This window comes from Panthera leo, chromosome F2 (assembly GCF_018350215.1).
Source record: "Panthera leo isolate Ple1 chromosome F2, P.leo_Ple1_pat1.1, whole genome shotgun sequence".
In the NCBI taxonomy this organism is placed as follows: Eukaryota; Metazoa; Chordata; class Mammalia; order Carnivora; family Felidae; genus Panthera; species Panthera leo.
Window position 1 is genome coordinate 47,190,778 of NC_056695.1, and position 25,143 is coordinate 47,215,920.

General features: G+C 44.2%; 1 long non-coding RNA gene across 1 annotated transcript in view; it reads right to left on the reverse strand.

Moving 5' to 3' along the window:
- Nucleotides 1–8,056: 8,056 nt before the first annotated feature.
- The window catches only part of LOC122210495, a 92,583-nt gene continuing 75,496 nt past the window's right edge, over nt 8,057–25,143 (reverse strand). The window contains exons 3-4 of the long non-coding RNA XR_006198096.1: nt 13,656–13,784; nt 8,057–8,581 (exon numbers count right to left, since the gene is read on the reverse strand). This is a non-coding gene — a long non-coding RNA (uncharacterized LOC122210495). The remainder of the gene's footprint in view (nt 8,582–13,655; nt 13,785–25,143) is intronic.

Consider the following 25,143-nt stretch of genomic DNA (forward strand, 5'->3'; position numbering starts at 1 on the left):
GTAAGTCTACTGGTCAAATTACTCATATTCAACTTCAGCAAGCATTTAAAGCATCTTACATCTTAAAGTAGAATTGACCTAAGCTTCATTAAAAAAATGTATCTTCAAAGTTGGAGCACCTGAGCAAATGTTTAGGACCAGGGTCCAGAGAAGGGAGGGCTGGAAAACTAGGGAAAATGGCGGAGAGGGGCAGTAGGGTCCAGCTAGGGCTCTAAGGAGTCACCCAACCACCACAGGCCATCCTTCCTTTGAATAAAAAAGAACAGGCACACCTGAGTGGCTTAGCTGGTTCAGCACCTGACTCTTTATTTTGGCTCAGGTCATGATCTCAGGGTTTCTGGGATCAAGCCCCACATGGGGCTCTATGCTGACAACACAGAGCCTGCTTGGGATTCTCCCTCTTTCCCTCTCTCTCTCTGTCCCTCCCCTGCTCATGCATGCTTGCTCACTCTCAAAAAAAAAAAAAAAAAGGACTTAAAAAAATAACACTATAAAAAAGAACATCACAAGGGCTACTTGGAAAATCCAAGCTCCTTCATTTAAAAAAGTAATGGTACATGGATTTGTAAGCATTTTATTTCCAATTCTCCTCTTTCAGAAAGAAATCAGCAACTTTTTCTCTCCATTGCCTACCTTCTGCCTTGCCACCTATCTGACTTCTTTGATTTTTATTCTGCTCTCCTAATGATGCTCTAGATGGTCTCTGTTTAACCAGCCACAGTCCCTTTGTTGGTCTCTTCAGCTTGATTTCCTTGTCCCTGCCCCCACTTCCAGTTAAAGCACTATTTTCGGTGGTGGTTACATTCTTATTGTGGCCTATGCTCAAGGCCTATGTCCCACCACAGCACCGCCCCCCTTCCCCACTGCATCCTCCTATCACATCCTCTATCTCATCCTATGTCCACATCTTGGTCCCTGTGGGAGACTGTTGGACCGAGGGCCCTCAATAAACCACACCTTGGAATAGTTGCCACCTGTACAGATCCTCCCACGTTGACCGTGGGGCGGGCCATGTGACCTGCTTTGTCCAGTGGGACATTAGCAAATATGAAGCAAGCAGAGGCCTCATTAGTGCTGACACATCGAGGCTTACATTCTGGAAGTCATCTGCGCCACTGTAAAATTGCCTGAGCTAGACTACTGAAGATCGGGAGAGACCCTGATGGATGAGATGCCACCTCAGATACCGGGCCAGGCCAAGTTCCCAGTGGAACGCAGCCATGTGAGGTCAGCTGCAGCAGGTGAAGCAAAGAAAAGCTACCCACCGGAGTCTGTTCAACCCTCCAGCTCATGAAAACATAATAAATACTGTATTTGTTTTAAACCGCTACGTTTTGTGGCGTTTTGTTATAAGGCAATAGATAACAAAAACAATCCTCATCTGATCTGGTCCCAAACCTGTCAGTCCCAGACTAGGCCAGGACATCCCCATACCTGTGTCAAGGTCAGTTTCTGCACATCTACATGCTTTCACTGAGACCGGCTGACCCGGCTGCACCTGAACCTTCTACAGGCATCTGGTTTGGGACAGCTTTGCATTTGGACTTTCTGAACAGGAAATACAGTGAGGGAAAATTGGGTGTACAAATATTCACTAATAGCATGCTGTGTTGTGACTTATGTGTGACTCACCTCATTCACTCCTAAGCCTGTATTCTATCTGTCATTACGCTGAATCATTGTTTGGAAAGGGATTCAAATTTACACTCTCTGTCAGACAGGGAGCACAGCACTTATGGTTTGGGGTTTGTTTGTGTTTTTGAAAAATGCCCTCTTTGTGGGGTTGCCTGGGTGGCTCAGTCAGTTAAGCATCCAACTCCTGATCTCAGCTCAGGTATGGATCTCAGGGTCCTGAGTTCAAGCCTGGTGTTGGGTTCTGCCCTGGGTGTGATGCCTACTTTAAAAAAAAAAAAAAAAAGTGCATTCTTTATAACGGTATTGTCTCTGTATTGATTTCATCCTCCTCACATCCTTTAGTGTAAGAGAGTGTTGGCAGCTATAACTAATTTTTTTTAAAAGATAACTGATCCGGGGTGCCTCAGTGGCTCAGTAGGTTAAGTGTCCAACTTCGGCTCAGGTCATGATCTCGTAGTTCAGGAGTTTGAGCCCTCTGTCGGGCTCTGTGCTGTCAGCTTAGAGCCCAGAGCCTACTTCAGATTCTGTGTCTCCCTCTCTTTCTGCCCCTCTCCCACTCATGCTCTCTCTCTCTCTCTCAAAAATAAACATTAAAAAAAATTTTTAATAAAAAAAGATAACCGATTTAAAACAACTTAAATGTTCATTTTATTTTATTTAAAAATATTATTTTAAAATGTTTATTTATTTAAAAATGTTTATTTTTTTTTAGAGAGAGAGTGAGGGAGACAGAAGTGAGAGAGGAAGACAGAGAGAATCCCAAGCAGGCCCTGCACTGTCAGCACAGAGCCCGACATGGGGCTCGAACTCACAAGCTGTGAGATCATGACCTGAGTCAAGATCAAAAGCCAGACACTTAACTAGCCAAGCCACCCAGGCGCCCCTAAAACAACTTAAAATTTTAAATTTTAGCTCCAGAAATATTTGAAAAAACATATTCATTTTTCAGTAAGAAAGCTATATTTTCATTTTGAAGGGTTACTTACAAGCTTAGGCTAATAAACTTATTTTTGGTCCATTAAATGTGCACTAAAGGGACCTGGGATTTTGGACGAGTGGCCTTCACTTGAGAACCGTTCACACTGGCCTGAGGAGTGGGTTGCCAAGATATGTACACATCCAGTGGGTGTGCTCTGGGCCATGAGCACAAATGCAGAAGTGATTTGGTCTGGTCTGTGCCCTCTATTGTCAGCCTTGGGCACAGTGCAGGGACAGAGGTGTGCTTCATGAATACTGACTGCATAAGTGAGTGAATTACCTTTATGAGCAATACAGTGCCTTGGAAATGGTGTTCCGTTTTCTATAGGAAGCGATACATCTTGATAAGTAAAAAAAGAAGGAAAGGAAAGGAAAGGAAAGGAAAGGAAAGGAAAGAAAGAAAGAAAGAAAGAAAGAAAGAAAGAAAGAAAAAATTAGAATAAAGAAGCCATTGCTCCAAAAATAGTAAAAACCAAGTTCAGTACTCTCCTTCAATCCCTATGTCAAGTATTGATGTGAAAACAAGTTCAATGTATGAACAAATAAACTCTACAGAAGGTCAGGGAGAAAGTAATTGTATGTGTCCTATTATGCATTTCATCTGAAATATGAAAGGGAAGGTGACATTTTGAAGGCACAAGAGATTTGAAGGATCATTTTTCTGATTAAAAGGAATAGTTTGCTTTATTTTTTTTTTATTTTTTATTTTTAATTTTTTTTTAACGTTTATTTATTTTTGAGACAGGGAGAGACAGCATGAACGGGGGAGGGTCAGAGAGAGAGAGGGAGACACAGAATCCGAAACAGGCTCCAGGCTCTGAGCTGTCAGCACAGAGCCCGACGCGGGGCTTGAACTCACGGACCGCGAGATCATGACCTGAGCCGGAGTCGGACGCTCAACCGACTGAGCCACCCAGGCGCCCCAGTTTGCTTTATTTTTTAAGATCCAGATATGTAAAAGTGAATGATATAAAAACTACCTCTACAAATAATAAAAACAAATTGTTGTCCACCCTATACACGTATAACAAAAGTAAGGTTACATTCTGCAATATGCTTTATTTTCTTAGCAATGTATTAGGCATAACTTTTCATTTTGTTATCTTTTCAAGGATTGCATTGTGTTACTCTACCCCATTAAGTGTGGCTACTAAGTTATCGTGGACAATTTTCCAATTTTGGATGTTTATAATTATATTGTTAGAAATGGCGCTACGATAAACAATCTTATCAGTGCATCTTGGCAAATGTATGATGTTTTACAGCCAAATCCTAAGGCAGTGGATTTCCTGAGTTAAGCGGTATGCATTTAAATCTTTTCATGTTTCCCTCCAGAAAAATATTGTACTTTTTTTGTATTCCTCCCACTTAGTTCCTGGACATTCATCACACCACTAATTATTATGATTTTTTGTTATCTTTTTAAGTATGATAGATAAAAAATAATAGCTCATATCGAAAATTAGCTAATTGTTAGTGAGATTAGATTATTTTAATATGTTCAGGGACCATTTGTATATCTTCTTTTGTCAAGTACCAGTGTGTATCTTCTGGCTACTTTTTCTATTGTAATGTTTTTATTTTATGTATTACATAGAATTGACATTAACTCCTTGTCATGTATTTTGCAAATATTTTGCCTGTGTGGTCATTTGTCTTTTAGTATTGATTGATATTTTTACTTTTTCCCCAAGAGAATGAGAGAATCTTAGGAAGAATTTCATGGATTTTGATAACACCATCTGGTCTCATTTTGCACTTGATTATTTTTTATTGACTTTCAGATATTGCATACACAACGCTGTAGAATAATTTCAAGTCTCCAAGGATGTTATCATCCTTCAGAGAGGACTTACACTGCTTCTGGAAGAAAGCTTAGGGTTCTAACAATCCAGGATCAAGCTAATCTAATTCCCAGGTTTGAGATGATTGGAAGCTGCGTTCAGTGTGAAGGTTCATGTATTTCCACACTCTGTCAGGTCAGATGTACCTTTCAGGATGCCGAGCCAATGCATGGGGCGTCTACTAGAGGCTTCCCCTTTCAGTGATCTTGTATTCTTAATTTTTATCCCCTTCACTCCTCAGAGCTCTCCAAAGTGCCGCTGTCTCCAGCCTCTCGGCCACCTACTTTGGAATCAGCTAGCACTTCGAGGAGTAAAGCATCCCCAGGTGCTGGGTTTATGACCCTGAGTTTCCTCCTTCTGTTAGACCTTGGCCATGCCATTCTTCACAGGTTTTTTAGCTCTCAGACGCCTTCAAGCAAATGTATTTTAAACTCTGTTCAGTTTTTGAAATTGCAGCAAAGTGGTCGATCTCAATTGCTTAGTCTGTCATTGCTGGAAAACCAAAGTGCTTTTGAAAACATGAATTCAGTTGGAATGTATTTAGGGTGAGTTACCCTTTCATTCCCAGCATAATTCATGGAGGAATATTTTTATAATGACATGAACCGTCGCCATTACCATACTGTAAATGATTATATAAATCCTGATTATATAAATATTTGGGTCTATTTCTGGACTTCTATTCTGCCGTACTCTTTTGTATATTTCTGCACCAGAACCAAGTCATTTATTGGGTACAGTCGATTGCTCTAACTTTATAATACATTTTAGTACCAGGTAAGAGTTCTCTTTTCTTCCTTTTTTTTTTTAAGGTTTATTTATTTTTGAGACAGACAGAGACAGAGCATGAATGGGGGAGGGTCAGAGAGAGAGGGAGACACAGAATCCGAAACAGGCTCCAGGCTCTGAGCAGTCAGCACAGAGCCCGATGCGGGGCTTGAACTCACGGACCGCGAGATCATGACCTGAGCCGAAGTCGGAGGCTTAACCGACTGAGCCACCCAGGTGCCCCTCTGTTCTTCCTTTTCACAAAATGTGTTTTGGCTCTTCTCATGTCTGTTCTTTTGGGTGAATTTTAGTATTTTTAAATTACATCTGCCCCCCCCATCTCATTTATATTTTAATGGGAATCTTAGGAACAACTTTTAATATTTAGTTTTTAGTGCAGAAGCATGGCATAAAATCTATTTAGACAGGTCTTTTAAAATTTATCAAAGCCTATATACAAGTTATCTTTTATTCCTGAGCTTTCTTAAGATATTTTAGTACACTGCCTGGGGTTTTTCAAGTAGCCAGTGTCTGCTGGTAATGATTAATTTATCTCATCTTGCTCAAAATACCTCATTTCTTTTTTTTTTCTTTTCTATTTTGTCTTATTGCATTAGCCAGAACATCCACTATCCAGAGCAATGTTAAACACTAATGATGATAATGAACATCCTCGTATTCTTTCTGATTTTTAACTGGATTACTTGTACACTTCTCTCAGTAAGTATAATGAATGTCAGCTATTGATTGAAAAGAGAGTCTTCACTGAATCAATTTTTTGAAAATATTGATAAAAGCTGCATGATCTCATGTAAAATATAGGATGTAATATAGATTATACTCATATGCTCATATGCTTCCTATATCTTGTATTTGTGTCTTAGGTTGGTATATTAGCTTCTTAGGGCTGCTATAACAAAATGCCACAAACTGTGGCTTAAAACGACAGAAATTTATTCTTTCACAGTTCCAGAAACTGAAATCCAAAATCAAAGTGCTAGCAGGATCAATTCCTCCTGGAGGCTCTGAGGAAGAATCTGTTCCATGCTTCCCACATCCTTCTGGTTAGCAATCCACAGTGTTCCTTGCCTTCTAGATCTTTCACTCCAGTCTCTGCTTCCATTTTCACATGACTGTCTCCTCCACCTCTGTGTCTCTGTGTCCAAATTGTCCTCTTTTTATAAGGACACCACTCTAATCCAGCACGACTGCTTCCTAATTGGTTACCTTTGCAAATAAGGTCACACTGACAGATCCCAGGCAGACACGATTTTTTTCAGGACATTATTCAATCCAGTGCAGTTGGGATCTCCCAGAAGCAGACTCTGAGATGAAGATTCATGTGCAAGCCATCTATTTCAGAAGGGCTCCCGGAGGAGGCCAGTAAGAGAGCAGGAAAGCAGAAGGAGCCAAGCAAGAGTGTGATGGCAGGCAAGACTTTTTGGAGAGATGATGCTTTGATATAATCAGGGAAGATCTGCATTAAAAATTATGCCTCACATTTGTCCCCATCTGAGGCAAGGGAGTCTGGACTGTCATATTTCCAAACCAGTTAATCATGAGATAAAGGTTTCCCGGGAAGGTGTAAAATCCCAGGCACTTCTGTGTCTGCATTTGCAAGTGAAATGTTCCAGTAACTGAGGGAAATGTTCCAAAGCAAAGTCATAGCTGTAAGCTATTAGAGTAAAAACTCACCTGAACTAGGTGAAGGGTACACAGAAATAGTGAAGAGGTCCAAGGAAAGTCAAAGTGTCTGCCACAGGTATCTTTTTTTGCTGTGTGTGCATTCATCTGTCAAAAATGTCATCAAATGTGTCCATTATTTTTTCTGGAAATCTGCCGGGCCTACTTAGTGTAGCTTCTAGCATTCTTCCCTAGGTAAGTCCTACATTCCTTCCATTTCCTTCCTCCCTAATTTAGTCATCATTTACAAAGTATTATAAACCTGCTTCCCTTTACTCATTTGTAGCTCTTCACATTTTAGTACACTCCTAATGCTGGAAGTCTCCAAAAAAGCTTTGAAATATGCAGTGACAAAAAAAGTTGTCAAGGAGAAATATTGGTAATAATGAGAGAGCCTCAGGAGTGGAGGCAGATGGCAGAGAAGGTAACAGAGGCAGTGAGAGACAGTTTGCCATCAAAGTGATGGATGTGGGGGCATCACGAGGCAGGAGACGGAGAGGCAAGAACCACACAAGTTCTGTTACACACACCCCATATGCGCACATGTGTGCACATGCACACACACACACACACACACACACACACACACACACACAGCAAACATGCAAACGAACAATCCACAGAATCCCGATGAGAGCAACCCAGAGTGTGCTAGGCCAAATTTGGGCCTAGAACCACTCTGGAATCTGAACATTCTGGGGGACCCACAAGAAGACTCTTCGAATGAAGTTTTGTAGGAAAGCCTTCATCTGAAGAGATAAGACAGTCAGGCCCTCCCAGTGTAAGAAAGGAAGCACAATTTTATACATAGGACTCTGTCACAGAGCTGGTCCTTTAGCTGAGGATTGACACTAAGGTCAGAGGAAAGGAGGGGCACCTGGGTGGCTCAGTCAGACCGTCCAACTCTTGGTTTCGCCTCAGGTCATGATCTCAAGGTTCGTGAGATTGGGCCGCATGTAGGGCTCTGTGCTGACAGCATGGAGCCTGCTTGGGATTCTCTCTCTCCCTCTCAGCCCCTCCCCCCACCTCTCTCTCTCTCCAAAAATAAATAAATATGTTTTTAAACAATTGGATGTTTACCTTCTAAAACAGCAAATAAATTTTGGTTGTTATTAAAAACAACAACAACAAAACAATGGAAAGGAGACTGTGGGTAAAAATGAAATGACCTCTTCTCACAAAAAGTCAGATGTGACAATGGCAGCACAAGGCAGCTGTCCACAGGGACCCTTGTAGTGAGGTAAGGGTGAGGCACTCGTCTGAGCAGACAGGCCTGGCTACTTTTGTCTGCAGTGGGCATGACCTCAGGTAAGCACAGGGTTCTGGTGTATTGTGAGTCCCACGGCGTCAGCAGAAGTGGGCGTCAGGGGGCCCACAGACAGGAGCAGATGTGGCACAATAAGGAGGAGACTTCGTGAGGCTTTGGGAACATCAGAGACTGTGGTGCAGGCATCTCTCCGGGAAGCCAGGGCGGGAGCAGGAGCGGGGGGGACAGGAGTGGTGTTGGGTAACCCACATCTGTGAGCACATGCGTTTCCTCCAGGAAACAGCTGGGGGTGGGTGAGACCGACTTTAAAAGAGAGCAGGGTAGAGGCTCCTGTGTTTGTTCAGGTCCTCTGAGAAGCAGACGCCATGCCAGGGTTAGATGTCAAGGGACTGATGGAGGACAATACCTGTGAAGGGAAAAAGAGTGAGCCAGCGAAGGCGGGGAGAGCCCTCAGATTTGTGTTGTGTGTCTGACTCCTGTGAAGGAGGAGTTAAATAGGAAGAGTCCCAGACTGCGGGCCAGTTCTCAGAAGGCGTCAGCCTGGCCGAGGGGAGATCTGGAGCCAACATCTCCCAGTTGAGGAGTCCTGTGTCCAGCCATGCCCAGGAACTCCATCATGCTTAGTCGTTGGCTGGGTGCAGCCCATGGAAAACATGGTGGTGACACCCATGTGACAGTAGAGCAGGAGGGGCTGTCATTGGAGCCATCAGACAACCCTGCTCCCACCTTCATGACTACCACGGTCCCATACAAACGGATGGCACCAGCACAGAAAGGTATCATTTGTGATAGTCTGTGAGGCCTATGTGATCTACATGGAAAAACTTGGGTTGCAAATGCTCACAAATTTTAAAACTCTTTAGAGCTGAAAGAGTTATACTCTTAGTTAACTGAACTCTTTTATCCAGAACTATGCCCTTATTCCCTCATGATGCCTGCTAACTAGGGCACATCTATAGGAGATAATATTAGAAGGCATCAAAGAGATTCTGAAATCACTGATAACTTGTGCAGACATGGTCAGAATGAGAACTCTTGGCCTCAGAATATCAGAAGATAACAGAATTGTTTGCATTTCTCTACATGCACATGGGGTTGGCTAGGGTGATACAAGCGAGGATATATGAAGGAACCCAGGTAAAAGAGAAACAACCAAACACCCCTCCTCCAACTGTGCAGAACTCTACAGCTGTTCAGTTGTCTAAGGAATAGAAAGACTGCTTGATGGGCCCAAGATTTCAGAACACTGGTGAGGGGAAGGCTTTTAACGGGACTGAAAACCTGACCTAGCGTGTATCTGCAACGATGCCATTTGCCAGGACTATCCATTCAAGAATTATTTGCTCAACTGGTGCTTCTGCCGCTTCAGGTTGAGCTTGTTTATCAACCCACAGCACCTAGGGGTCACCCCTGGAAAGTGTGACAGGTAAATATAGGCCAGGGGAGAAAAAGGAAGCGCATAAGTGATGGCAACTTACTGAACTTGTTGTGTTAAGAGGTGATGGCAGCCAAAACCATAAACAGCATCACTATTAAAAAGCTTAAATGAGTTCATGCCCGACAGATCATTAGCTGTGATGTGAAGGTGCCCTGCTTTGGTCTTTAGAGGGAAACATCAGAGAGATTGTCCTGTTTGGGCCACAACAGTATCTACTGGGGCCTCTGTGAAAGCCAGAAGTACAGTGGTTCTAATTTAAATATTCTCAAGTAAATGAATGAGTGAATGAATGAATGAATGAATGAATTCTAAGGTAGCTGTTAACTTCCGTGGTTGTGCTAGCTTCTGGTCATCACACTTTTGTTGGTGTTGGAGGGCTTTTCAACCAAGAAGACAATTCTATGGGCACCACCCAGCCTATGTGGTGTTCAGCCCTGGAGGATCCTGGAGCCCTGTGAGTTTCCTTTTATACAAGGTGTTGAACCAGAAGTTGCAGCGTGTGGGAAAACAGAGGTTACGGGAACCCTTTTCAAACACATGCTTCCAACCCATAGAACGGAGCATTTCTGGTTGAAGAGATGGTTGGGGGAGGATGGGGGTTGAGTACAGACAGTGTGTCACCTGTGCCCATCCTCCTTCACCGTCCTCAGTAGAGTCCCTAAGAACCCTCTTCAGGGCATATGGCAAAGGAAGCCGATTTATTTAGAGTTGGACTGGATGCTCTTTGACCATATGATGATAGAATGCCACACCATACTGGCAATCAGAGTTTTCTGGTGAATGCTGACAGGGTTTTCTAAATTTCAGCGTGGTGACCTGGATAGAACACAGACTTCAGAGTCTGAGCACGTGGGTTCCAGTCTTGGCTCTGACACTGGCTTTGTAACTTTGGCTAAGGACTCCAAGTTTCACTTTCATGGCCTTTACGATGGGGAGAATAACACTTCCTTCAAAGAACTCAAAGCGAGATGCCCATGTTGTCTTGGCCAAAAAGAGACAGTCCTGCCCAAACCAACATTCTCCAGGAGCCCTTCTATGGTTCTCTGACAGCCTTTTGTACCTTGATTCCCAACATCCTCCGCAGGGCCCTGTCTTTGGCCATCTACTCGGTAGATACCATTGCAGTTCAATATCAGTTTTTCCTGGGACATGATCCTAATACCACTCTTTGACTCAACCTACCATGACCATGTATGAAAAGCATCAGGGCACTCTTGGACTAGCCTTGCAGGACTCGGGCTGCTGGAGGGGGAGGGCAGTAGGTGGGCCTCAGACTCTAAGGCCTGCTTGGTTTCTGATCTAGCTCAGAGGCAGCCTTCCTACTGGGACTTGGCTTCTGGGCCCTATCCACTGAGAGAACATGCAGTGACTTCACCTTCTGCCAGCTGAATTTAGGCATCTCGATCCCTCACCCCAAATAAGCATCTGTCCTGACTATAAGCCACTGGGGGAAATCTTTAAGTCTGTAGTGGGTGGCATACACCGGAAAGACCAAACAATAGCCAAAGCTGAAGAGTAAGAGAACAAGTTGGGCTCACCCCAAATGAGTGCTCGCTGCCTAGAACAGTCAAAAATGTCACCAAGGAGAATCCACTCCAGCCACGAGCATGGAAGGCAATAAGGGCTCTAAAGAGGCAAGAGTGGTAGGGTGCCAGGGTGACTCGGTCAGTACAGTCCTCATCTCAGGGTTGTGAGTTCAAGCCCCACATTGGGAGTAGAGCCTACTTTAAAAGTATTAATAATAATAAAGAGGAAAGAGTGGTGGCCTGAGAGTTGGGAGGACTGGGCTCCTGTCTTGACTCGGCCAGAATCCAGCTGTCACCATCCTTCTCGCCTTCCTCATCAGTAAAATGAAAAGGTTGGGTGAAGGGATCCCATAGCCTTTCATAAGAAAGATCCTACGAATACAGGGCTTGAGTTACATGCGTTATTTATTCTCTAGTGCCGCCCTCCCCGCGTGCCCCTGCCCCCGCACCCCCCCCCCCCCAATCTGGGCACATGGGAAAGTGGAAGGAAAGCCAAACCTTCCAATCTGGCTTATTTGGGAGAAGAGGCCCTCAGTTCGGAAGAAACTGAGTGGAAGAAACACCTCGGCCTTATCACAATTTATGCTAAATGGTGCACCACTGATATCTATAACACATGTTCTTGTAATTCCTGATCTCAGGAGATAAGCTCCCTTCTGTTCATTGTGAGGGAGTTAGCAGAAGTGAAAGGATGTGGGTAGCAAGTACTAGGGAAAGAGCTTTGTCAAACCCCATCACCCTGGATGCCTGGCAACTCAATCTGGGGAATATCAGATAGGTACACAAATCTGTTAATGGTAGGAAATGGGGCGCAGCTCCACAAACTAAGAAGAGAGACTGGGCCAGATACTAAAGGCCCCTTTCCTTTCCAGAGGCCATCGTTTCTGTCTTCTTGCTGATAAAGAGAATGAGACAGGGGCTTACATTGTACCCAGAACACGAGGTGTACTGTAATCACATGTTCCAAATGTCGAGCAGCTCGACAGGAAACAAGACTAACAGAAGTTGGCAGAAGGAAGATGGGAAAGCAAGAAGCCAGAATCCCCGTGATTCTGAAGGAGACAATCAAAGGAGCCAGAACACATGTCACCTCTGGGTTTAGCACGGAGGGCTGTGGGGCTGGAGGAGGTCCCAGGCCAGCGGGGAAAGGCCAATGGGTCCTCCCCCACAATCTTCCTTGAGCCTGCACCTTGTCCCTAGACCATCAGAGGACTTTCATGACAACCTAAACCCAATTTACGGCCGTTTGATCAAATCATTTATGTGAAAATTCTTTATACTGTGGATGCCACGCATGCCTCGTATACCAGGCTTACTGTGTTTCAGCCTGTCTTCAGGATATTTTTGGGTATTAGGGAACCAATGAATATTAATAGTGACCCAGATCATGACCATCATTAGAATAGCTAACTGCCACAAACTCTCCCAAGCACTTTGAGCATATTTTCTCACTAAGTACTGTTATTATCACTATTTTACAGATAAGAAGGCTGAAGCTCTAAGAGTTGAAGTCATTTGCTCCTGGTTACAAAGCTGCTCAGTGGTGAAGCTGAAACTCCATCCCAAACTAGTCACACCCAACTCTATATTTTTAGTAAATCCATATTCTCAACCAGGCTGGACAATGCAGCCAACAGTAAGCAGGGGGCATTTAGTGAGCACTCTCTAATTCTCAGATCTGCCCATGCACCTTCTACTGATAATTCCCTTTAAATATTCATGGCAGCCCATAGTGTAAGTGCTATTATTATCACTCTTTTTCTATTATTATATTGTTACAGGAGAAGACGATGAGGCTTGAGAGGTTGAGTAATTTGCCTGGGATTACCTGGGATGGGAATCCAAGCAGTCGATTTTGGATGCAACCCTGGGAAGTCTGAGCCGTAAACTCGTGCCGTTAGCCACTGACTTAACTTTAGAGAGAACCCTTCTGACTCACTGACCCAGAGGTACACATGCTGCGTGTTGACAACAATCTGAATTTCCAGGGTAAATCCTATCTGTTCAGCAAGTTCAAGTTCATATTTTAACTACCTAGGACTCTTCTCACAGGAGCAATGTTTGATACATGGTTGGTCACCAACAGTATGGATCTTGGGTCAGTTTCATTGCTCCCCGATTCATGCTTGGGCTTGAAATATTTATTGCACACCATTAGTAACTTCCCAGGAAAAGGAAATACTCCTATGTGAATTGAAGGATGATGGGCTTTACCTCCCCGTGAAACTTTGTATAAACCTTCCCCAAATCAATACGTGGCCAACTCCACACTTACTTTGCTCCCATTCACCATCCTGCCAGGGCTCAAGCCCTGTCACTAGTAAGGGCCAGGTTCTCAGAACTATGCTGGCTATTCTAAGCAGAGCCTCTGTGTCATCAAGAGCTTTGGGATTTCCCAGCACTAGACTTCTATTTGACCAAAAGTTCTAATCTGTTCTAGGCTTCCTTTCCCCCGTCGCTGCCTCCAGACCTCCAACACATTTGAAAAGGCCCACTAAAGCATTTCTAATGTTCACCTCCATTTCCTTCAGTTTCGATGTAAGTTTTCAAGAGTCTTATCAGCATGAAGAAGCTTGAGGTTTTCCTGATGCAATCTGCCCACTTCCCAAATCTTCCACATCAATCCATCGTAAGTTGATTCCAGACTAAAAAACAAACAAACAAAATCGTCAGTTCCGGGGTGCCTGGGTGGCTCACGTGGTTGAGTGTCCAATTCTTGACTTTGGCTCTCGCTATGATCGCATGGTTCGTGAGTTCGAGCCCTGAGTCGTGCTCTACGCTCACAGTGTGGACCCTGCTTGGGATTCATTCTCTCTCCCTCTCTCTGCCCCACCACTGTTCATATTCTCTCTCTTTGGAAATAAATAAATAAACTTGGGGAAAAAAAAAACACAAAACATCGGTTCTTTCATATGAATAAATGCAGGGTGCTCCAAGGGCTTCACAATTTCTTGGTCCTTATCTCTTCACTAACAAACACATTATTGCCATTTGAGGAAAAAGTTTCTTTTGCATCCTTAATCTTTTGTTTATTGTTAATTGTTTTTCTCCCTTTGAATGCTTCAAAATGGCCATTTGCATCTTTCTATAACTGTGATTTTTGTCTTTTTGAACTAGAATTTGCCCAACCTTTAATTTTCTCAAGCAGTTGGACTAGATTAGGGCCAGCAATCTTTTTGATGTAAAAGACCCCATAGTATTTTAGGCTTGTGGGCTATGTGATCTCCATGGCAACTGCTCAACTCTGCCATTGTAGTGCAAAAGTAGCCAGAGACGATACACAAATAAGCAAGAACGGCTCCAATAAAACTTAATTTATGGTCACTGAAATGTAAGTTTCACATAAGTTTTCACCTTTCATGAAATACTATTTTACCAACCACGTAAAAATGTAAAAGCCATTCCTAGCTTGCCATGCTCAAAATCAGGCAGTGGGCCAGACTTGGCCCCTAAAGTAGATGATTCTAAATTTCCTCTTTATTCGAAGTATCATGACATTTCAGAACTAGAGGGAGCCTTAGAAGCCATCAAATCCAGTCACCCTGTGCGCCACAGAAGGAAAGAGGAACCCCCAAAGGGAAAGGGACTGACCCACACTTACACAGCCAGCAGGTGAGTGACAGTTCAGGACCATAGCAGGAGTCCCTGCCCTGCCTACAGTATGGAGACACTGAGGCTGGGTTCCATGTATAAGCAGAGGAGATCTCTTCAAAAAGTTGCAAGTTAGGGTTACCACCCTTTACTCTTTCCTGGAAATTTTATATCCTGGTGTTTAAGTAAAAATGTGACTTTGAGCACTTAATTTGAATACATGTATAAAGTACTTGCTTCTAATGTAAAACACTAGAGAATTTGTGTAGTATACAAATACACTTTTTATTATTGCTGTTATAGTGAAGGTCAAATTAGACAATGGTTTCAATGAATTCAGAGCAATTTACAAATGTCCGCCATTTGTGACACTTTGATTAAAAAAGTAAATAAAGTAAATGTATCTAGAAAATTTTCTTGGGTGATTTGGACTGAAGTGCTGAATACAAGAATAATCACACATATACGCACACATTTTTGACTTGTCCCCCAAAGACTGGTAAAATTAGCACAAACAAATTAAAAACCTCTAGACAAGCTGTATACGGGGCATGCCACCTCTACCCTCTAAGAGGCCCTCCAAAGTATTAGTGACAAAAGCCTTATTGTTGTAGCAAGATTGAGTCCATCACAGGGCAACCACACTAAAATAGGAGGCATCTTTGTAAAGTCTATCATTTCCCATCCAAACGATTTAACCAAGTAATAAGACCATCAAAAATACCACACTTTCCTTTCCCTTTTCATCTGTTAAAAATGGATAAAGTATTTTGGAGGGATGTGGTGTATATGTATAGGGGGGTGGGGTGCGTGCGTGAGTGCATGCGTGCATGTGTGTGTGTGTTGGAGGGGGTACAGGGCAGCTGCTTTAAAAATCAATGCTTTTGGGGTGCCTGGGTGGCTCAGTTGGTTAAGCATCTGACTTCAGCTCAGGTCACGATCTCACGGTTCATGGGTTCGAGCCCTGCGTAGGGCTCTGTGCTGACAGCTCAGAGCTTGGAGCCTGCTTTGGATTCTGTGTCTCCGTCTCTTTCTGCCCCTTCTCTACTCATGCTCTGTCTCTCTCTCTGTCTCTCTCTCTCAAAAATAAACAAACATTAAAAAACATTGAATGCTTTCGCTTCCCTTTTTGGTGACCAGAAAAATAGGAAGCTGACGTAGGAATAAGAGGGAATTTCATAAAAAACAGCCTATTAAAACAAGTTTGAGAACGGTAGTGGAGGGAGGAGGAGGTGGACCAGAAAGAGAGGACTGTTCCAGCAATTCCCATCTGGAACTTGGTTTACACTTCCTGATGCTTCACACAAAGTCTACAGTTTCTTAACTTCCAGAGGGTCCCTGCCTTAGCAGCCAGCTCTGGCAAGTGATCCGGGGAGACAGTATTGCAAAGAGAGAGATGAGAGAGACCTCCAGAAGCTTTGCTGATGGCCCCCATCTTCCATAGTCATCCTGTTGTGGATTGCAGGCTCACTCACCTTTCTGAACCCTTTCCTGAGGCTGTCTGTGCACACCTGGGAAGAGGGATCAGAGGTTGGAGCAGCAGCAGCCCCAAGTGATGTAAGTTCAGGTCTCCATGTACCAGACCTGGAGCCAATCTCCTAATGAGTCAGGCCTCCGGTGATTCAAGGATTCAGCAAGATGCACTGAAGCTCCCAGTCAAGAGGCTGGGCTACATCCTTATGTGTGGAACCTTAGTTTGCAGGTGCTAAACTATTGCCCCTCTGTTCCCCAGACCTTTTGGGACCTCAAAGCCTTCATCTCACAAAAGAAAAGGATCCAGGCTTACTTTGCAGTGTAGGCAATGATTGGCTTAGCTTTTTCTCTAGGCTCGAGAGGCCCTTGGCCTCGGTGTACCATCTCGAACGTGGTGGCCTGCCTTCTCTGTTCCCTTAGCTACACACACCACCCAGTCAACACCTGGAAAGGAGAATCTGGGCATCCCACGTCCACTCAGTCAGAAGTCCTAGACATTTTCTTTTTTCTGTTCACCTAGCTCCATTCTTGGACATATTTGATTCCTAACCTGTCAGTGCTGTCTTTCTTTTCCTACCCATTTCTAGAGCTGTGGGCTTTTATTCATGTTTGTTTATTCTTTTATTTATTCCTGCCACCAGCGTTGGATGCCACCATATGCAGGCACCATGCCAATGCTGGTGGAGAACAAGATAAAGGAGGTCCCCGTGTGCTTGGGACTTGAAGCTTAGCAACAAACAAGACAGCTGAGAAAGAATGACCTAAGGGTTTACATCTTTTCCATGTAGCGAGTGCTATGAAGGATATCAGCTCACTAAATATTTATAGAGAACCTACTAGAGCCAGGATGAGTGCCCAACTGTGATCATAAAGACACCCCCTCATCCCTATTTTCATGAAAACAGACCATTAATAAAAAACTCATGCCTGGAGCGCCTCTGTGTCTCAGTCAGTTAAGCATCCGACTTCGGATCAGGTCATGATTTCATGGTGCATGGATTCGAGCCCCATGTCAGGCTCTGTGCTGACAGCTCAGAGCCTGGAGCCTGCTTCGGATTCTGTATCTCTCTCTCTCTCTCTGCCCCTCCCCCACTCACACTCTGTCTCTCTCTGTCTCTCAAAAATAAATAAATGTTAAAAAATTTTAAAAGAAAGTCACACTCGTGAATGTCACAATTATAATCTGAGTATCTAACAGGGGAACGTAGGGTCCTGGGGGTCAGAAGTAACTTCTGGGAGGAAATGTTATTGAAGCAGAGACCTGAAGGGGGTAGGACACAACGAGGCCCACCTAGCACAGGGCCTGCACTAATTAGCAGCCATTCACTAAACAGTAATATTTAATATAAAGTAAGTAATTTGCATTTCTTTGATAACACTCTGGTCCTCTGGGTAGGGGTCTCCACTCACCTTTTTCTCACATCCATTTGCTCTCTGGGAAGAACTTACTGCTAACATACTTCTATCTACCTACCTGAGCTTATTACTACCCACAAATATAAGACCAATAGCTAATTTATATTTTGGCTTCTGAGGTGGATGTCTCACTACTCTGATTAACTTAAACCCATAGCAGTCCATCCTTCCTTGGCCTCTGTTTGTACAAGCTGGAAGATTAAGCAGGAGGAGTAGGTATGGGGTGATGGATTTGTAACAACGGAAGCTCAGGGAGCCAGCAGGTGCACAGAAGTGTGGCCATGCACTCAGGGCAGAGCTTGGGCCGCAAGCCCTCAGTTCCCTCCACTGCTTATTCTTTTCAGTGCTTGTTGTCCTGAAGCACTGGCCAGGCTCAGAGAGCTTAGAAACAGTCCCAAGCCCAGGAACACAAAGTTCTCGTTTTAGGTCTTCTCTTGGGGAAGAAGCCCCTTAGTGACCTATTGTACTTGCCCGGAAAGAAGAGTCATAGGACAGCCCTGAGCTGACTTCCCAGGGGGTGGAGGGAATCCTCATTAAGATCATTTGGAGGCACTTAGCAAAGATGGAAGTTTAGGTTCAGTACTGAGTACGGTTCTTAATAAAACCGTTGGAGCTTCTGGGAGGAGAGCTGTTGAGGAATGGAGGCGGTGATCAGGGGGAGGAGGAGGGGGAGGGAGGGCAGTGCCTGGTCAGGATCCTGACTCCTGTGCTCACTGGGAGGACATGGTCTGACCTCTTCTCCCATTTCACAGCTATTTCGTGGCAGTATTTCTGCAATGGGAACAGGCTGCAAGATCTGATCATGCTTAAGCGGTCACCTCGTTCTCCTCCTGGGCTTTATTGAGGGACTGTTGTTCATGTCCCAGCCGGCAGGTGGGCGTCCCCTTTGATGCACACAAACTCTTCCTCTGGTGGTTTTCTCTGATTCCAGTTCCTTTTAGACATATGATCTGTGATGATTTGAGGGCCTCACAGAAATTACCCAAATTGCTCAGATGTGGGATGCAGGAAGAAGAATTGTTTTAAATTATCTGCATAAGATAGCCATGTTTTAGAAATAAACTAGGAAAATTAGGGGGAAACACACATGATCCCATTAACTTAAGACATTACTACGACTCCCATTTTGATGTATTTCCCCCATCTTTTCCCAAATGCATTTTTTTACATTGCTGTGATAATGGTTCATTAAAACCAGTGTCGTATTTTGCCTTATGTTTCCATGTCTTCATAATAATCACTCTGAATGGCTAGATACTGTTCATTGAAAACATAGATCATATTTATCTTAATTGTTCCTTATGACTTTACATTTTCTTGCACCCAGTTTTTCCACAGTGTATGACCCTAGAAGAAATGTTTTTACACATGATCCACGGTATAGGTCCAAGAAAGGGCCTGAGCCATGTGGCAGAGCAGTTCTCTGTGCTGAAGGCTGGCTCAAGTCAAGGATGCCTTCGTAGGTATCTGGAGTGAGGTTAATTGCATATCAGCCAGGCAGTGCCCCATACTGTAGATAATAAGACTATCCTGGACCCTGGATTGTGAAAAGTCAACAAGAACCTTTCTCATTTCTCATCTCTGCAGGCACTTTCTTCAAGCTCTTTCCACTTCTTTGAGCACATGTGGATGGAAAGTGGCCACCCCTTGGTTCCTGGTTTCAAATCACCATTCAAGAGACATTCCCAGACTGGCTTCTGTCCCTTAAGCCTTGCTCCAAATTCCGGAGAGAGGAAATCTAATAGCCCCATTTAGGCCTCTCTTCTGTCAAATACAGGCAAGGAGTTAAAGTCATTCGGTTCCCACTAGAGGCCTAAGCTGCTTCTATAATGGGTGATATATCCTGTCCCTTATCCCAGGCCAGCCCTTCATTTGTGACCTATCTCCTACTTCTCTCCTTCTCAGAGTTGTGACTCCTGCAACCATCCCAGCCCTCCCTTGGGTCTCAATTTCTCCCATCATTCATGTCATTTTTGGGGTCAGCAAACGTGTTCTAGTGTCTTTCAACTTAAACAACAAACCTCCCTTGACTCCACGTCTTTCTCTATTTACCACCCAGTCTCTCTGCCCCTATTGACTGGTAAGATTCTCAGAGGAATTCTCTGTCCTGCTGTCTCTATTTCCTCATCTTCTATTTTCTTCTCAGTGTCTTCAACTGGATTTCATCCTTCCACTTCCATTAAAATTATGCTGGTTAAGGTGACCAAGACCTTCAACTTGGCATATGTCTATCCTCCTCTAAGTCAAGCTTTCAGAAATATTCCATACAGTCAACCACTCCTTTCTTGAAATATTCTCTTTTCTTGGATGAGGATACCATATATAATAGATGCTTTGCTGTGCCAGTCAGATTCCCCCAATAAGGCCAAGGAGCTCTTCCTCCAGTTGTCAGGCATGTTGGTGGTTAATCAGCTTGGGGCTCACTCCATCTCTGGGAACTGCTCTCAGATAAATAAACTGCCTTGCCCAAACCTAAGCCCCTTGTCAGGGGTAGTCCATACCCAAGGACTGGTTGATGTGAGTTGATGTGAGGGTGCAAAGTCCAGCTCCCTTGCCTCAATTTGGAACAACTCTAAAGGTCCATCCAGCTCCAGAGCTGGGCTGGACTGACTAAAAAAACCATGGCATCACATCTGAATTTCTCCCTCTGCCCAGTCCTGCTTCTCTCACTTCCCTAAAGATGTTGTTCCTGAGAACTCCTGAATCTCCAGCCCAGAATTCATTTCCAGGGGACCTGACCTAGGATAACAAAGTCTCCTGGTTTTCTTCTTACCTTGTTTTCTGCCACCTGGAATTCTTACAAGTTCATTCTTGTATATCTTCATTCCTGGTTTCTTTTCTGCCTCGACAACTTTAAAATGCCTCGTTTTTCCTCTCTTCCCCTCACTACTTCTGATCTCTCTTTAGCTTTCTTCTTTTCTTTGTTTGTATGATCGGGTTGCTACCCAGGCGCTAAACAGAGAACCTATAAGATAGTGGTCCCAGTCTCTCGGTTTTCCTTAGAAATAACCATATTACCCAACAGCTATACTCAAGTTGTCTGAAACCTAAGGGACAGAGAAATGGCAAAATGGATTTTATCTGCTGGGTCAAGTGAAATATGTGCAGCAATATTTATTCTTCCATAATTGGTTAAGTAAATAGTATTTACCCAGGACCTGTTATACAAAATCAAACCAGTGATGGTGAAACCATGTACTTAGCTCCAATTCTCCTGTAAGTACATCTCATTCTTCCTCTTAATCCATTTCTATAATAATAACAATAATAAAAAAAAAGGGACCAAAAGTTTGAATTTGCAGCAGCTATAAACTTTCCAGCAGGGCAAGGGAACACTTTGTCACAAAGAACTTCACAAGCCGAGGCGTCAAGAAGAAATCGGCTTCCTAGACTATTATGTACAAATGAGATCGCCTCGATAATTAGGAAATACCTGTTACACAATGTAGTGTGCACGTCCTGAAGCATATTAAAACATACAAATGATGCTGATCTCTTTGTTCTGACAAACACACATGGTTATGTAAGATGTTAGAGGAAGCTAAGTAAAGAGTATTGGGAATCCTTTGCATTAGCTTTGCAACTTTTCAGTAAATCTAAAAGGAAACGTCTCAATACTACCCAGTTGAATTTGTAAGTCCAATTTGACTAGTACCTCTGTGATGCCGAAATGGAGTATTTGGTGACCCAACCCTTCAGAGAATTGCCATGCATACCGAAATCAGAAAAAAAAGGTCTTCAGGCAGCTAAACGCTCTCAAAAACTCAACAGGACAGGCGGCGTCATCCCAGGCCCGCGCACAGCAGCTGTGCACAAAGACAGTGGAAAGACCGGAAGCTGCTGAGAAACACAGACTGCGGCAAGAAGTGCTAGAAGGAAAACTACCAACAAATGCACAGCTGGTTGGGGACATCTGGTGCACAGCACGCGGAACCACATGCTTCATGGAGTTGACTGAATTATAATGTGTTTCAACGGAGGACATTCATAATGACGCTCTTGGATGACAAAGAAAGGTTGAAGTTATTTTTGGCTTAGACAGAAAATGCTTCTTAGAAGGTCCTGCTCAACTCTGCTCACACACCCTCCACCCAGGAGAAATGTGGTGGAGAAGGAAGAGCATGGGCTGTGGAGGTACCATCCCACACCGTCTGACCCTGGGCAAATTCTTTCATCTTTTTGAGTCTTAGTTTCTCCATCTATAAAATGAGAGTAATGATCGATAGTAGATCGGTATTAGAATCTTCATAAACCAGATAGCAAATGCCCGGCACTCGGAGCGCATGAAGCGTTCAGGGAGGCGATGAATATTTATGCGCACACCTGACTATCTTGAGATTTGGGGTTGATGCTCAGATCACCTCTCCAACTGTGGGACTTTGGAGCCCCCTTCCCGTATGATCCCTGGGCACAGGAGGGACTGATATGGGTCAGGCCAACAATGTTGTCAAGTCCCAGCGATCAGGGTGAAGCTTATGGGCTGAAGAGCAAAGAGGTGAGAAGCTCTGGCATCTTTGTGGTCTCAGCTTGACTCTGTCATCTTCTCTCTGCATTCTTTCTCATCCTTGAAGTTCCCATGAGGCTGGCAGAGTAGGTGAGTCTGGGGCTGCCATTGCCCTCAGGCTCCAAGATGGTGGCAGATTGCACACTGGCAGGTGCCAGGTCTGCTCTGAGCCTTCAGGAGAAGCACTCCTCCTTTGGATCAATTGTCCCTGACCTTTCCACCATAAGAGTGATAAGACCCGGAGAGCCATGAAGGCGACGAGCCGGGTTTTAACTGAGGCCAAAAGAGTCCTCCTCCCTGATCTATGAGGTCCCTCCTCATTCGTCAGGGGCCAAAGGCTCCAGATGGTCATCTGGGGCCAATGCCTAGAACAGAATCTTCCCCGCAGAGCTCCCTCAGAATCCTCAGCATAGACAGAAGTAGAGGATTCTCTCATGACTATCATAGTCTCTTGAACCCTTCCAATCTGCAGACATTACTTGACACCCTAGAGGGATCATCTTTCACTTGCACCGGTCAGTATCCCTGCTTTGGGCTGAGCCCTGGCTTACCAGTGCTCCCATTCTATTCTCTAAGTCTTGCTGCAAAGAAGCTTGTCCCAGGCCCATGCTTTGCGTCTGTGCTCCAATGCCCTGGCAAGAAATGTATACCCTACACCTTAGAAAGATATCTGTTCAAATTGGCTCAATATACAAGGACTGGCAATCAAAGAAGAAAGTGCCAGATATTATGAAAATTCATACATGTGGATATCTTATGAATCTAGACATTACTGAGCACACAGTAGCCAAGCATATTTTCCCTGACTGTCCTTGAAAGAGGTAGCAGTTTAGAGGCATGGCTTGAGTTCTCTTGAAAGCACCTGTCACTTTCCACTTCTCACTTTGCTACTGATTTCCTGAGTCCCCGTTCATATGTCTCCACCTTCTCCACCTCCTTCTGGGACTTAGGGCTGAGGTCTGTCACTTCCCAACATACTTAAAACCAATTCTCAGCTGCCAGACTCTCATTTCTGACCACATATATACAGCATCTTTTCAGATATAAACATGATAATAATCACTCATAAAATTTTGTCGATAGCAGTGCCCTGATTTGAACTTCTCATAAAAAGCAGACAAAATCTAAACTAAATGGCCATGAGGTTGTGAATCTTGTTTCCTCTGGAACTGCTGACATTCAGCTCATTTCCTTTTCCAGGAGGAGGCAACGGGTTCCCATTCTTTTACCTCCTTGCCTCTCCCCTGTCAGATCTATCCTTCTCCAGTGTCCACAGGCATCTCCTTGTTATGTTAGTGGCTTCCTCAACCCTGTCAGCAACTTTCATTTGCTTCTTTCCCTTCAGGTTCATCTTAACCGTGTCACCCTTGCTTCCCCTCCAAGCATAATTGCTGAGAACTTTGCCCCCCTCCCCAAATCCTCTTGCCATCACCCACCTCCCCTTGATCAGTGGGTGCCGTGATGGCTAGTCCAGAAGGGGTGAGTACATCAGCTTTTTTGTTGTTTTGTTTTATTTTACTCTCTCTTAGAGGCAAGTGCGGATAATGATGCAGAGAGTATGAAATCTATTTCAGCCAAGCAATGAGCAATCGTCAGGGCACACTGAAGAGGTGAACCCAACAAAAGCCTTTCGAGCATCCAGCCCCACACGTGTAAAATGAATCTATGGGAGAACCCGACTAGAAACACGAAGACATCATTTTGTTTGTTGTTAAGATAATAGAAATCAGGCAAAATTGACAGAACACGCTTATCTTTAGCATTCCCTTCTTTGCTAGATTCAGAGCCTGAGCTCAGTTCCATTCTATCTGCCTGAAAGCTGGCCCCACGGGCTCATTTTCACAACGGGGACAGAGAACCCCAAATACGTGGTAGTGTTTCAAACAGAGGAGCAGGTTACTAATGGAGAATTTAAAAGATCCGAAGCATTTGTTTAAATTGAATATGGACCACGAAGATGGGAGACGAGGCCTTCCCAACCTACTTAACACTGCATGCTGACTGCTTCTGGTATCTTCCATGTAGCAAACTGGCCCCGGGGAGGGGAACAGTTCAAACACGTGCAGAGACATTCTGGGGTACCAAATCATCAAGGTGGGACTTTCTGAATCTTTACCTATTTTTATCTTGTTTTCCCAATCTTCAGATGGGTGAATGGCCAAATAAATGCAAGGTTCCAGGTGTTGGGGAGACAAACATGGCTAACACACATTTCTGCTCTTGCAGAAAGCAGACATATATCTTCATTTTCATGAGAACAATCCAGCAGAAAGAGCTCAAGACAGGACAACCACAGGAAAAGCAGAAAGGGGATGACCAAAAGGAATGGGTATCTAGGAGGGTTCTCTGCTCCAAACCATGCCAAGCCTAGCTCGGGGAGTTTTGGGTTTTGCCCACCTAAACCTCCAGAGATCCCTTAGTGGGGAGAGTTGGGGTTGGGTAGAGCCCCAGCTGGTCTCCTCCACTTTTCTGGGGGAGCATTCCCCCAGGGAGGCCACTTTCTCCCAAGCCTTTCCCATTCAACCACATGAATTCTTAGACTTCCTGGCCCCTAAGACCTGCTGCGATTCCACTAGGGTTGACTGACCCTCTCCTCAACACCTGGAGCTCTCGGAAGACACCAGGGCATTTTTCAATAATGTTCTATAGCAACTCCATCCCTCCAGTTGCTTAGGCTACAACCTTGCGATCATCCTTGACTCCTTCTTTCACACTGTACTTTTAATCCATTGGCGAGTCCTTTTGGTCCTACCACCAAAATATATACTGGATATGACCTCTTCTTTCCACTGTTACCACCTTGACCAAGTCACCGTCATCCCTATTTTGGATTTTTGCAGAAGCATTTTACCTGGTTTGCTGACTTCATCCTTGCCCTTGTACAATCTATTCTCAACACAGCTGTCAGAAGGATCCTATCGGTCCTTTGCTACAAATGCTACAATGCCTTCCCATCTCACTCAGAGTACAAGTCAAAGTGCCACAGAGTCATGACCAGCCCAACCCAATCTGCTGGCTTA